Here is a 14,918-nt window from a genome sequence, read left to right on the forward strand (position 1 = left end):
GTCATTTGTTATTCATATCTCGTCCTTTTTGTATATTTATAATTGTAATGGCCTTTTATATGTTTGTAACCGTAAACTTGTAAATGTAAGCTGCATCTCCTCTGGAGTTAAAACTACCAATTTGGAAAAGAAAAAGCATGCTCCCACTCCTACTTAGCTCTATAACTGTGATTTTTCAATATTAAACTTACCCGATAATCATGTAGCTGTCAACTCCGTTGCCCGACAGAATTCTATGGAGGGATACGCCAGCTATCACAATACTAGAAGGGGGTGTATTTACCAGCGCCACCTGTGGCCAGGTACTCAAGTACTTCTTGTTGACACCTCCTCAATTATTCCTCTGTCGTGCTTCCGGCAAGACGTTCTGGGATACGCTTATGTTCTTGGAGTATTTTCACGACTTTGGTGAAGTATTTCTCTTTGATTTCGGCTGTCGCTTTACTGGAAACTTCTATATTAGCTTAGTTAGCTTTTGGAATTAATTTGATTAATTTTGGTGACGAGAGAGTATGAACTCTCGTTCACTTTTCAATGGCCGACCCTTCCCTTAGACGGAAGTGTTGGTGTCTAAGAGAGTATAGACTCTCTTTCTTAATTTTGCTTAACAAAAGTTATAGATTTATTTTATATCTCTCCGCCTCTTATAGGCCTCTTCGATTAACTTCCTTTTATTATAAACTCATTAAATTAATTTTTATATTTGTTTATATTCGACCTTCCTAATAGTAGGCGGTCTTTTACCGAAGTTAATAAACTTTGAGCCCGTCATTTCGGTTTTACCTGTTAACATATTATGCTATTTCCGCCACAGAGTTTGAAAGATTTTCTTTGACAGTCTCGTACTGTTTTCAAAGCTGAACTAACGTTTTGTTTTGTCTCTGCAGTTGTTGACGTTCAGAACGTTCAACTTGCACTCTATCGTTACGATAGAGAAAGAATGTTCACGGTTTCACGTTGCAGTAAGAGTAACCGTGTCTAGCGTTTTGTTCATTCTTTCTTAACTTAATGGTTTTGATCCTAATAAAGGAACTTTTCAGTTTTTTTCCTTTTACAATAATATGTTTTAACGATATATATGATTGGGCTCTTCTCTCAGGTTCTAAGTCAAGAGAGAGAGAGAGAGAGAGAGAGATAGAGACGGAGGGAGAAAGAGGATAAACGTTTCATTCAAGCCTGCCAGGCGTACGAGTAACGTCGTTATCGTTTTTTGCTCTTCTCCCTAGTCTCTTTAGGGGAAGAAACTAAACGTTTCTAGAGTGATCTAGTGTTTAGTCTCTTTCCTACCACTGAATTATCTTTCATTAGATTTTTCTGTTACATTGTAATTCTGTTTTCGCAATTACTAACTTTGAGAAAGGATAGAATTGCGTATTTCAGGTACAAACCACTTAAAGTTTCGAGTTCAGTGAAATAAGTGCAAACAGAAATCAAAGTGATAAGTGATTAGTGCGTGAGGGTACTTTTGTGCGCGCCCAGTCGTCCTCCCAGTCCGGGACCTCTTGCAAGCTCCCAAGCCCAGGGGAGAAGCAATGTCGAAGGGCATAAGGGTTCAGCAGGCCTTGATCGACGCACAGAAGTATTCTCGGTGGTTGTGGGCGTGTCTTACCGAGACCGTCACTCCCACCCGCAGACGATTGAGCCCTTATTTTGCTCGTCTGCAGAAGAGATTAGGGGAGAAAATAAAGGCAGAGTAACGCTGGTCTCAGGTCTCAAGACTTCTTAAACGTTAAGTCCAGACCTATGCCAGACGTACGAAGTTAAAGTTCACAACCCGAATACAGTCATCAGTTGATTACACTCCGCCTAAGAGGAGTAAGGTTCTGCCACAACAGATCTCTGCTGTTAAGGCTTTACCTCAGCAGAACTTAGTGTCTGCCGACCCCAAGTTAACTCTACTGCAGTCCATACAGTCACAACTTTCGGTCTTGATGCGTGTGTCGGGCTGAGAGTGTTGCACCTCCTCCTCCGCCTACACTCCCTCCACCTGTTCTCGCTCCGCCTGTGCTCGCCCAGCCTGCACCTGCTCCGCCTGTGCTCGCCCAGCCTGCACCTGCTCCGCCTGGTCGCAGCACCATCTGCCAGGCGTACGATGTTGTGAACTCTACTACAGTCCATGCAAGCACAGCTTTCGGACTTGATGAGTGAGTGTCGGGCTGAGAGTGTTGCTCCTCCGCCTCCGCCTACACTCCCTCCTCCTACACTCGCTCCGCCTGATCACAGTACCATCTGCCAGGCGTACGATGTTGTGGACTCTACTACAGTCCATGCAAGCACAGCTTTCGGACTTGATGAGTGAGTGTCGGGCTGAGAGTGTTGCTCCTCCGCCTCCGCCTACACTCCCTCCTCCTACACTCGCTCCGCCTGATCACAGTACCATCTGCCAGGCGTATGATGTTGTGGACTCTACTACAGTCCATGCAAGCACAGCTTTCGGACTTGATGCGTGAGTGTCGGGCTGAGAGTGTTGCTCCTCCGCCTCCGCCTACACTCCCTCCACCTACACTCGCTCCGCCTGATCGCAGTACCACCTGCCAGCAGTTCCACCTGCCAGGCGTACGATGTTGAGACACGTGCTGAGTTGCTGTTCCCTGTGGTGTTCAGCCTCCGCCTTTCTTAAGGCAACCTTTACATTGGGATCAGGAGGATTATACCTCTCTTCCTCCGCCTCCACTTGCTGCTCCACCAGTGATGCAACACTCGGTTGAGGTACAACAACCTCTCCCGTCCATGAGTCAGTTTCCTCAGCTCTTGCTGCAGCGAGCTCAACCCTCCATAAGGCAAGCACCACAACACCTTAGCCTTGCGCCTCAGGAGCCTCAGCTTGCGAGACATTTACCTTGTTCTGCGCAGCCTCTTCCTCATCGCGCTCCGCTCACACCACAGGAACTGGAACTTGCTACTCCGCTTCCGCCAACCGCTCAGCAAGCGCAACCCTTGGGTTCAACCACTCATGCTAGGAGTCAGCCTCCTCCACCCATGCGCCTTCCTTCTGCTTGTCTTTTATTCAGCCTTTGCAGACTGAGCCTCAGGTGTTCCCTCATCGGAGTCTTGAAGAGGAAACCACACTATTGTTGTTCCAGCTCGTTCTGACTCTGCTGTTCAGCATACCATGGTTTAAACCCCATGCAAGCATGCATAAAGCACTCTAGCACTGGTCATGGAATTTCTGAGAAATGTTAAACGCCATGCACACGCTCTGCTTTCCTTTCAGCAGGCTCTGCTTACAGCAGGCTCTGCTTACTACATGCTCAGCATTCAGCATGCTCTGCATTCAGCATGCTCTGCATACAACATGCTCTGCATACAGCATGCTCTGCATTCAGCATGCTCTGCATACAACATGCTCTACATACAGCATGCTCTGCATACAGCATACTCTGCATACATCATGCTCTGCATACCTTACCGCATGCTTCTCAACACATCTTGGGTTGTTGCCAACTCACTAGACTGTCAAGCAGTTTCATAACGTTGCCTTCTAGTCTGCTGCTTTGCACCAGTGAACCCTCACTCAGAGAACTTAGCTTTTCTAGGATAAGGTCCCTGTAGATGAGAAAGTTCTTTTCTCCCTCCTTCTGATATTCCCTTGAGGACTCTGTCATTTGGAGGGAGCCTTTAGCTGCATAACCTCTTATGGACTTTTATTTAAGCATAACATGCTTACAGGGAAGGTAATGGTTACACTTCAGCCGCTAATCCCGTCTGTTACCACACCTGCTCCCATAGACCTTGAGCTGTGTTGCATGACATGCAGTCCAAGCTTAGTCCTTGTTAGAGGATTTTTTGTTTACGGAGTCAATGTGTCACGGGGAAGACGTTCAACAACCAACAGAAGGGACTTGTTGTGACGCAGTGCGGCAACCTCAGCAACCCGTTAAGGAGTTGTCTGTACGACCCAGACAGTCTAGACAGATTCGGGTTGTCACTGTACTTCCTCGCTTGCCCATGATTGACAGTTTACAGACTGTGCAGCAGTATCATGATCTTGTGTCCGGCTCCGTCAGACGACTGGCTTTTAAGAGCTCCCTCAAGTCGTCGCTGTCTGGAGATTTTCAAATGGACTATGGATCTGACCAAGGAACTGGGCCTCCTGGTCAATTTTGAGGAGTCTCAGCTCGTTCCATCCCAGACCATTGTCTCCTTGGGTATGGATCTTTAGAGTCGAGCTTTTCGGACTTGTCCGTCGGCCCCAAGGATCTTCCAAGCCCTAGAATGCATCCAGAGCATGCTGAGAAGGAACCGATCCTTAGTCAGGCAGTGGATGAGTCTAACAGGGACACTTTCATCGCTGGCCCTGTTCATCGAGTTAGGGAGACTCCACCTCCGCCCCCTTCAGTATCATCTAGCTGCTCACTGGATAAAGGACATGACGCTAGAGACGGGCTCAGTTCCTGTTTCCGAAGAGATGAGGTCTACTCTAACGTGGTGGAAGAACAGCATTCTTCTCAAGGAAGGTCTACCTTTGGCTGTTCAGACCTCCGACCACCGTCTCTTCTCGGACGCATCGGACACGGGCTGGGGTGCGACACTGGACGGACAGGAATGCTCGGGAACATGGAATCAGGAGCAAAGGACACTTCACATCTATTGCAAGGAGTTGTTGGCAGTTCATTTGGCCTTGATAAACTTCAAGTCCCTCCAGCTTAACAAGGTGGTGGAGGTGAACTCCGACTACACCACAGCCTTGGCTTACATCTCCAAGCAGGGAGGGACTCATTCGAGGAAGTTGTTCGAGATCGCAAGGGACCTCCTCATTTGGTCAAAAGATCGAAAGCTCACGCTGGTAACGAGGCTCATTCAGGGCGATATGAATGTCATGGCAGATCGCCTCAGCCGGAAGGGTCAGGTCTTCCCCACAGAGTGGACCCTTCACAAGAATGTTTGCAGCAGACTTTGGGCCCTGTGGGGTCAGCCAACCATAGATCTATTCGCTACCTCGATGACCAAGAGGCTCCTCTTGTATTGTTCTCCGATTCCAGACCCAGCAGCAGTTCGCGTGGATGCCTTTCTGCTGGATTGGTCCCATCTCAACCTGTATGCATTCCCGCCGTTCAAGATTGTCAACAGGGTACTTCAGAAGTTCGCCTCTCACAAAGGGACACGGCTGACGTTGGTTGCTCCCCTCTGGCCCGCGAGAGAATGGTTCACTGAGGTACTGCAATGGCTGGTCGACGTTCCCAGGACTCTTCCTCCTAGAGTGGACCTTCTGCGTCAACCTCACGTAAAGAAGGTACACCCAACCTCCACGCTCTTCGTCTGACTGCCTTCAGACTATCGAAAGACTCTCAAGAGCTAGAGGCTTTTCGAAGGAGGCAGCCAGAGCGATTGCCAGAGCAAGGACGACATCCACTCTCAGAGTCTATCAGTCTTAATGGGAAGTCTTCCGAAGCTGGTGCAAGGCCAATGCAGTTTTCCTCAACTAGTACCAATGTAACCCAGATTGCTGACTTCCTGTTACATCTAAGGAACGTAAGATCCCTATCAGCTCCTACGATCAAGGGTTACAGAAGTTTGTTGGCAGCGGTTTTCCGCCACAGAGGCTTGGATCTTTCCTCCAACAAAGATCTACAGGACCTCCTTAGGTCTTTTGAGACCTCAAAGGAACGTCGGTTGTCCACTCCAGGCTGGAATCTAGACGTGGTCCTAAGGTTCCTAATGTCATCAGGATTTGAACCGCTCCAATCAGCCTCTTTTAAGGACCTCACATTAAAAACTCTTTTCCTCGTGTGCTTAGCAACAGGTAAAAGAGTAAGTGAGATCCACGCCTTCAGCAGGAACATAGGTTTCACATCTGAAACGGCTACATGTTCCTTGCAGCTCGGTTTTTTGGCTAAAAACGAGCTTCCTTCCCGTCCTTGGCCTAAGTCGTTCGAGATCCCAAGCCTGTCCAACATGGTGGGGAACGAACTGGAGAGAGTACTTTGCCCAGTTAGAGCTCTTAAGTACTATCTAAGAAGGTCAAAACCATTACGAGGACAATCAGAAGCCTTATGGTGTGCTATCAAGAAGCCTTCTCTACCAATGTCTAAGAACTCAGTTTCTTACTACATCAGGCTTCTGATTAGAGAAGCAAATTCTCATCTGAAGGAAGAAGACCTTGCTTTGCTGAAGGTAAGGACACATGAAGTGAGAGCTGTGGCTACTTCAGTGGCCTTCAAACAGAACCGTTCTCTGCAGAGTGTTATGGATGCAACCTATTGGAGAAACAAGTCAGTGTTCGCATCATTCTATCTCAAAGATGTCCAGTCTCTTTACGAGTACTGCTACACCCTGGGTCCATTCGTAGCAACGAATGCAGTAGTAGGCGAGGGCTCAGCCACTACATTCCCATAATCCCATAACTTTTTTAACCTTTCTCTTGAATACTTTTTATGGGTTGTACGGTCGGCTAAGAAGCCTTCCACATCCTTGTTGATTTGGCGGGTGGTCAATTCTTTCTTGAGAAGCGCCAAGGTTAAAGGTTGTGATGAGGTCCTTTAGTATGGGTTGCAGCCCTGTATACTTTAGCACCTTTGAGTTGATTCAGCCTCCCAAGAGGAACGCTGCGCTCAGTAAGGAAGACGATCTTATTAAAGGCAGAGTAACGGTTCAAGTCGACTTCCTTACCAGGTACTTATTATTTCATTGTTATTGTGGATAACTGATTATATGAAATATGGGATACTTAGCTATCCTTTAATCTTGTACACTGGTTTTCACCCACCCCCCTGGGTGTGAATCAGCTACATGATTATCGGGTAAGTTTAATATTGAAAAATGTTATTTTTATTAATAAAATAAATTTTTGAATATACTTACCCGATAATCATGATTTAATCGACCCTCCCTTCCTCCCCATAGAGAACCAGTGGACCGAGGAATAATTGAGGAGGTGTCAACAAGAAGTACTTGAGTACCTGGCCACAGGTGGCGCTGGTAAATACACCCCCTTCTAGTATTGTGATAGCTGGCGTATCCCTCCATAGAATTCTGTCGGGCAACGGAGTTGACAGCTACATGATTATCGGGTAAGTATATTCAAAAATTTATTTTATTAATAAAAATAACATATTAGTGGACTTTAGGATTTATTTGACCTTTCTACTCCTTAATTTGTTTCCTACATTTTGCTGTTTTTTTTCTTTCCTATTTCTGGACTAAGCATAGATTAGATATACCTGTATCTCAGGTGTGTATTTCCCTACATTCATAGCAATAGTCTTCTGTTGAGTACGCTTTGTCTAAGCAGATGGTGCACAGTATATGATGTTGAAAAATCTTGTAGACATACCTTGCTATTTTGCACAAGAAAAAATCCTAAACAAACCTAACTGAAACTAAGGCTCAAAACAGGAGAGCACGTGTGATTGTCTTCACTGTCACTGATCAAGGTAAAATGACCGACTACAACAAAGTCAGCTACAAGTTCACTAGGGACACCACCTGAGGTGGCAACATCTTTATATGTCCAGGGAGAACAAAACGGGGGAGTGTAGCATACCAATAAGGAGAACCAGTAATGAACTTTAGTAGATTTAATGATGGATGAGAATTACATGCTCAACTTGAATTCTACTTTTAACTTATGTAGTAAACTATTACCCTAGCTTCATCACCAACAAAAGCGAATGGAAGGACAGTTTTGAAAAAATAAGCCACCAATAAATTAAATTTTATTCTTTGATGCAAGCACCTGACAAAAATGTCATCGAAACATGAAATAAAAAAACGATACAATGAAAAATACAACATACAGACCAGCTTCTTAAAGTTGTCAATATTGTTTCCTCCAATATTACACTGCTACCTCTTCCAGTCATTGATTACATAAAAACTATATTCAATTCCGTTTTAGTAGCTATAACTTTAGTAATGATACATTTCTAGATGTGGTAGATTTACCTGACTTGAGGACCATGAAATTCTACACAACGCTTAAGCATCAACAACACACTATTGAAATTTTATGACAGGAACTGCATGTTATTGATTACAGTATAACTTAATTTGCCAGGACTTTTTACATTACCTATGCAGTGAACTTTACATTTTCCTAACTAAAATAAAAATTAAAATAATTACTGAAAAATACAATACAAAACTTAAACAATTGGTCAAGAGATATCTATGGTACAGGGAAATACTTTTGCACTGGAATATCTAAAACAGTTCACCAAAGTAGTCAACAAGCATATGTAACAGATGGGCATTGCCTGAAGGCTTCTCTAAGCATTGGAGAGTGCAGCTACTCCTGGAAGAGTCTTACCTGAAAAATTAGTAAATGTGATTAAGATATCCTCCTGAACAACAAATTAAAATCTTGCACCTCCACAAAAACCTGTTGATGCAACCACCACCTTTAACGAGATATTTATACAAGAGGGTTTCCCTCCTAAATATCGTTAAGACAATTATAACTGTTTTTATTCTTATTATCTAGTAGCTTAACCTGATCAATTAGTCAGGACACTACTCTTAAGGCTGGGACAAATGGGTGTTGCCTATTTTTCATTCAATCAGGCAATTTAAATGTGTTCAGGGTTCTGATAATTTTCTTAATTGATTTAGACTATGCATAAAACTGCATTTGCTCTTGGATGAAAAAATTAGGAGCAACAACTTGATAGCTTGCCTAACAGGAACTAACTGTTCACTTAATAATAGATTTAATTGCCACATGACAATGTTTACATATCAGTAGGAAATGAACATTACCAACCCAGGCATAAATTGCATTACAAATCAGTAAAATATTTAAATAAAACATGCGTTTCCAAAAAAACCATGGAATGATTTTGTGGAATGCAGTACCTGTCAATTATGGTAATAGATGAAAATATTATAAAAGCATAGACCTCAGTCAATAGAGAAAAAAATCTAAAATTATGATAAATACAGAAAGTGAACACATTTACGAAATTCATCTTTCAGCACACAAACTTCTTTCAGATGAGCTCACCCAGATGACCTCAATGCACTCCACTTACTGTTCAAATTTGGTTGGAGGAGACCATTATACTGTCCCTTCTTAATTCTACCATTTTTCCCATCACAGTTTAAGTTTCTAAAGTCAATAACCTATATTTTAACCATGCTTATGGATGTATTCCATAACTTAATATTTTTATTGCTAAAAATAACTTCTACTTCAAAGGATTTCAATCATCTGGCCACTAAAGATACAGGTCAATAATCAACCAAACCACTGTCCACCAAGGGTCTAAAAAGAAGAAACTAGATAACCTCATTTTTTTTTTAAGTAAAGTTTATTAAATACTTTCCCGGAATTCATCGCTATTCATTGATTTAAGAAAAAAATTGACCTTTGAAGTCATTTTTTTTTCTTAAATCAACTGTCCTTGACAAGTGTGATAGCTGACACAGCAAGAAGAAGGGCGGGCATAAGGATAAAGATTAGCTGAACCATTGTAGCTGGTATAGCCTATTGGTAGAAGGCCTCCAAGATGCTAAAATTGATAACCTAGAGGGTTTAGAAACCTTTCTACTGAGGCGATGGCAGTCTCTTCAAAGCAGTTTTCTGAAGCATGCAAATATATTTGCCTTTGTGATATAAGTGGTGACAATGAGGCATTCCTTGACATATGCGAGAGGTGCCTGTATGAGAAACGGTTCACAAATCTGGGAACCATTCCCTGAGAGGTCAGTATGAAGTTACCAATCAACCTGACATTGCTCTATACTAAATATTCGTTGATGATTGCATCAAGTATATATATACATGTCCAGATTGGACCTTACATAAATCATGAGATCTAGCTAGAAGATCTGGAATTGAGACCAATACACTGAAAGCAGTTTATTGCGAGATGTGGTACCTGACCATTAAACTTCCACAGCTCTTGACACACCAAATGTTGAAGGGATCGTTCAGTCAGAACCATCAAATTTAATTTATTCAGTTGGTGTGTTAAAATATAAAGGGTCCCCAGAACAAATTGGGAGAGAAGTACAATACTTTTGGATTTTGTTCATTGCAGGAGATCTTGCACTGTGAGAAACAGCTCCTGTGAGAGTGTGCCTCTCATTATCTCCTTACATAAAATGGATTGACTATGAATTTAGGCTAAATAGCCCTGCACTGAGGCCTGTGAGGCCATTCAGCACCTAAGTGCATCTAGGGTCATACCCTACAGTTACACTATACGGTAAAAGTTAGAAGAGGTTGGACAGTTAAATAGAAAAGAAGCAAAAATGGAGGTAAAGTAGATGAATATAAAGCAAGAGCAGCTAGGTGCTAAAAGAATACTGGAAAGACACTTAACTAATGCTGACAGTGAACTATGTGAGGTGAACTAACAACAATACAGGGCGTTACATAACAAAATATTGTAGAGTTGTATGAAAGAAGGGTGACCACCTTCTCTGTGAATAGAACCTCTTAACTTGATGCTCTTCATATTGCTAACAGCTCCAGGTAATTCAGGGCGAGTTTACTTGAGATCAGATTCCCTGATTGATATTGATTTCCCAAATTCCCTCTACACCTGACATTAACACATCCACAAATAATGAAGTGTCCAAATTTGCAATTCTAAACTGATACCTTGGCTTATCCTCTGAAGCAAGTCTCACTAATCAACCAGCTTATCCAGAGTAGAAGAGGAGGGAGAACTGATTTGAGATATATTTTCTAAAAAAAACTAATGTAAATGAAATTGAAGTTTTCAATATTAAACTTACCCGATAATCATGTAGCTGTCAACTCCGTTGCCCGACAGAATTCTACGGGAGGGATACGCCAGCTATCACTATACTAGAAGGGGGTGTACTCACCAGCGCCACCTGTGGCCAGGTACTGCAGTACTTCTTGTTGACACCACCTCACTTTTTCCTCTGTCGTGCTTCCGGCAAGACATTCTGGGATACGCTTATGATTTTGGAGTATTGTTCACGGTTTTTGGTGAAGTATTTCTCTAAAATTTCAGCTTTCGCTATACTGGAAACTTTTCTAATTAGCTTAGATAGCTTTTATTTGGTTTTGATTAATGGTTAACGATCTTTTTGCTTGATTTGGAATCCCCCTTGACTAACTCTTTGATTCAAGATGTCTGACCTTTCACAAGCCCCACCCCATAGACGATGTAGGTCTTGTAATAGGCGTGTTCCGAAGGCCTCGGTTGATCCTCACACCGCTTGTTCTGACTGTAGGGAAAGACCCTGTCAGTTGGAAGATCGATGTGAGGAATGCGCCGGTCTTTCGGAACTTGAATTTGTTCGATTCCTGAAATATTCAACCAAGTTAGAGAGAGAGAGAGTTAGGAGGAGTTCTTCTCGCTCTTCACTTTTTTCCTCACCTCATGATCCTCAACCTTTTCCTCCCCCTGTAGTGGCTACCCCCGAACCTTCTATTTGTGCTCAACCTGATATGTCCGATGTTTTGCGTGCCATTCAGGCTTTAGGTGACAAAGTGGAATCGGTGGTTAGTGACCATAAGTCTCTTATGGCAGAAGTCAAAGAACTTAAGGTCAAAAGTGCAGTGGGAGTTGAGAGTGCCAGTGCTGTGCCAAGTGCTAGTGTCAGTGCAGTGCCAAGTGCTAGTGTTAGTGTCAGTGTGGTGCGTGAGGGTACTTCTGTGCGTGCCAGTCGTCCTCCCAGTCCGGGACCTCTTGCAAGCTCCCAAGCCCAGGGGAGAAGCAATGTCGAAGGGCAAAAGGGTTCGGCAGGCCTTGATCGGCGCACGGAAGTATCCTCGGTGGTTGCGGGCGTGTCTAACAGAGACCGTCACTCCCACCCGCAGACGATTGAGCCCGTCTTTTACTCGTCTGCAGAAGAAATGTCAGGGAGAAAACGCTGGACTCAGGTCTCAAGACCTCTCAAACGCAAAGTCCAGACCTCAAGGGTTCTACAACCTGGTTGCAGTCATTGGATTAGCTCTGACTCTCCGCAGTCATCAGGTGACTGCACACCTCCTAAGAGAGGTAAGGTGATGCCGCAACAGACCTCATCTTCTGTTAAGGCTTTGCCTCAGCAGACCTTAGCGTCTGTCGACCCCAAGATGACTTTGCTGCAGTCCATGCAGTCACAGCTTGCGGTCTTAATGCGTGAGTGTCAGGCTGAGAAGGTTACACCTCCTCCTGCGATCGCTCCGCCTCACCGCAGTCCAGTCTGCCAGGCGTACGAAGTTGAGGTTCCTCAGGATACCTTACCGCGTACTGAGTTGCCAGTTACCAGCGGTGTGCAGCAACCTCCGCCTTCCTTAAGGCAACCTCAGCAATGGGAGCAGGAGTCTTATGCCTTACTTCCTCCGCTTCCGCTTGCGGTTCCACCAGCGAGGCAACAATCTCTTGAGGTACGACAACCTCTTCCATCCATGAGGCAGCCACCTCAGCACTCGCTGCAGCGACCTCAACCCTCCTCAAGGCGAGAGCCTCAACTCCTTAGGCTAGCACCTCAGGAACCTCAACTCGCGAGACAAGAACTGCGTTCTGCGCAGCCGCTACCTCAACTCTCGCAGCTCACACCTCAGGAACCTCAACTCGTTCCTCAGGAACCTGCTACTGCGCATCCGCTACCCTTACAGCAAGCGCAACTCTTGAGACAAGAAACTCATGCTAGGAGTCGGCCACCTCAACCCATGCGCCTACCTTCCTCTACTCTTCCTGACCAGTCTTTGCAGCCTGAACCTCAGGTTTTATCTCAACAACAGAGACTTGAGGATGAAACCACAAGCGTTTATGCACCCGCTTGTTCAGATTCTGCTGTTCAGCATACCACTGTTACATTACCTCTCACTTCGCTACACTCTGGTGATGAGGTTTCTGAGGAGGAAGCTGCGCACCTGGATCCCTCATCAGACGTGGAAGAACCCAAGTCTTCTCCTCTACCCATTGACTTTCGTAAGGTCCTGGCTCTTTTCAGAGAGGTATACCCGGACCATTTTGTTTCTGCTACCCCCCGCTCTCCTCCATCTGAGTTTTCGCTGGGCATGCAACCTGTTAAGTCAACTTATACTAAGCTCGTCTTTGCTAGGTCATCTAAGAGAGCTTTAAGAATATTAGGGGAGTGGTTGCAGTCTAAACAGCAACTAGGGAAGACTTCCTTTATGTTCCCACCGACTAAGCTCACTTCTAAGGCAGGCGTATGGTATGCCACAGGAGAGGAACCAGGCTTGGGAGTCCCTGCCTCTGCCCAGGCTGACTTCTCAAGTTTGGTCGACTCTCCTCGTAGATCTGCAATGAGGCGCTCTAAGGTTTGCTGGACCTTCTCCGATTTAGACCACTTCCTAAAGGGTGTATTTCGTGCCTTTGAGATGTTCAATTTTCTAGACTGGTGCCTGGGGGCCCTAAGCAAGAAGACCTCCCCTGCGGACAAGGACTCGGCCATGCTTTTAATGTCCTGCATGGATAAAGCAATTCGGGATGGGTCTGGCGAGCTTGCTTCAATGTTTGTGTCAGGAGTTCTTAAGAAAAGGGAGCAACTTTGCACCTTTCTTTCTTCCAGCATCACACCTTGTCAAAGGTCTCAACTCCTTTTTGCTCCGCTTTCTAAGTTCTTGTTTCCCGAAGAGCTTATCAAGGATTTGTCTGCGGCCCTGATTCAGAAGGACACTCATGATCTTGTGGCCTCTTCAGCTCGTAAGACTAAGGTTGCTCCCTCAGTTCCCAGGACTTACCGCACCCCAGTGGCTGATACTCCTGCTACGAGGTTTATTCCGCCCTTTCGTGGCAGAGCCCCCAGCCGAGGAAGCTCCCGTCCAGACTCTTCCAGGAGCAAGTCTAGGAAAGGTCCCAAGACTTCAAAAGGCAAACACTGACTCTCCTCCTCTCCAGACAGCAGTAGGAGCCAGACTCAAGACCTTCTGGCAAGCTTGGGAAAGGAGAGGTGCAGACGCCCAGTCTGTCAGGTGGCTAAGGGAGGGTTACAGGATACCATTCTGCCGCAAACCCCCTCTGACCACTTCTCCCATCAACCTCTCTCCCAACTACAAGGAAAAGGACAAGAGGCTAGCGTTGCACCAGGAGGTGTCGCTCCTGTTACAGAAGAAGGCAGTGGTTATAGTCCGGGACCATCAATCCCCGGGCTTCTACAACCGTCTCTTTCTGGTGGCCAAGAAGACAGGAGGTTGGAGACCGGTGCTGGACGTCAGCGCGCTCAATGCTTATGTCACCAAGCAGACGTTCACTATGGAGACGACGAAGTCGGTCCTAGCAGCGGTCAGGCAGGAGGACTGGATGGTCTCGTTGGATCTGAAAGACGCTTACTTTCACGTTCCTATTCATCCAGACTCCCAACCTTTCCTGAGATTCGTTTTTGGAAAGGTTGTGTACCAATTCCAAGCCCTGTGTTTTGGCCTAAGCACAGCTCCTATGATGTTTACTCATCTGATGAGGAATATTGCAAAATTCCTCCACTTATCGGACATCAGAGCCTCCCTTTATTTAGACGACTGGCTGTTGAGAGCCTCCACGAGTCGTCGCTGTCTGGAGAGTCTCAACTGGACTTTAGACTTGATCAAGGAACTGGGTCTGTTAGTCAACTTAGAAAAGTCCCAGCTCATTCCCTCCCAATCCATAGTTTACCTGGGAATGGAGATTCGGAGTCAGGATTTTCGGGCTTTTCCATCGGCCCCAAGGATAAGCCAAGCCCTAGATTGCATCCTGAGCATGCTGAAGAGGAACAGTTGCTCGGTGAGACAGTGGATGAGTCTCACAGGGACCCTGTCATCATTAGCCCTGTTTGTCGAGTTAGGGAGACTCCACCTCCGCCCTCTCCAATTCCATCTAGCAGCTCATTGGGACAAGGATTTGACGCTCGAAGCAGTCTCTATCCCTGTCACCAAAGAGATGAAGACCACTCTCTTGTGGTGGAAGACCAACCTCCTTCTCAAGGAGGGCCTATCGTTAGCGATTCAGACCCCCAATCTTCATCTCTTCTCGGATGCATCAGACTCGGGCTGGGGCGCGACCTTGAACGGA

At 45.3% G+C, this 14,918-nt stretch overlaps 2 protein-coding genes across 2 annotated transcripts in view; one reads left to right on the forward strand and one right to left on the reverse strand.

Moving 5' to 3' along the window:
• LOC137616640 (excitatory amino acid transporter-like) overlaps nt 1-14,918 on the forward strand; it is a 153,907-nt gene that overhangs the window by 3,063 nt on the left and 135,926 nt on the right. The gene's annotated exons all lie outside the window — the stretch shown is intronic.
• The window catches only part of Pgk (phosphoglycerate kinase), a 33,053-nt gene continuing 25,778 nt past the window's right edge, over nt 7,644-14,918 (reverse strand). Inside the window, exon 9 of the mRNA XM_068346549.1 lies at nt 7,644-8,248. The gene's annotated coding sequence lies outside the window, so the exon portion shown is untranslated. The remainder of the gene's footprint in view (nt 8,249-14,918) is intronic.

This window comes from Palaemon carinicauda, chromosome 22, assembly GCF_036898095.1.
Source record: "Palaemon carinicauda isolate YSFRI2023 chromosome 22, ASM3689809v2, whole genome shotgun sequence".
Lineage (NCBI taxonomy): Eukaryota > Metazoa > Arthropoda > Malacostraca > Decapoda > Palaemonidae > Palaemon > Palaemon carinicauda.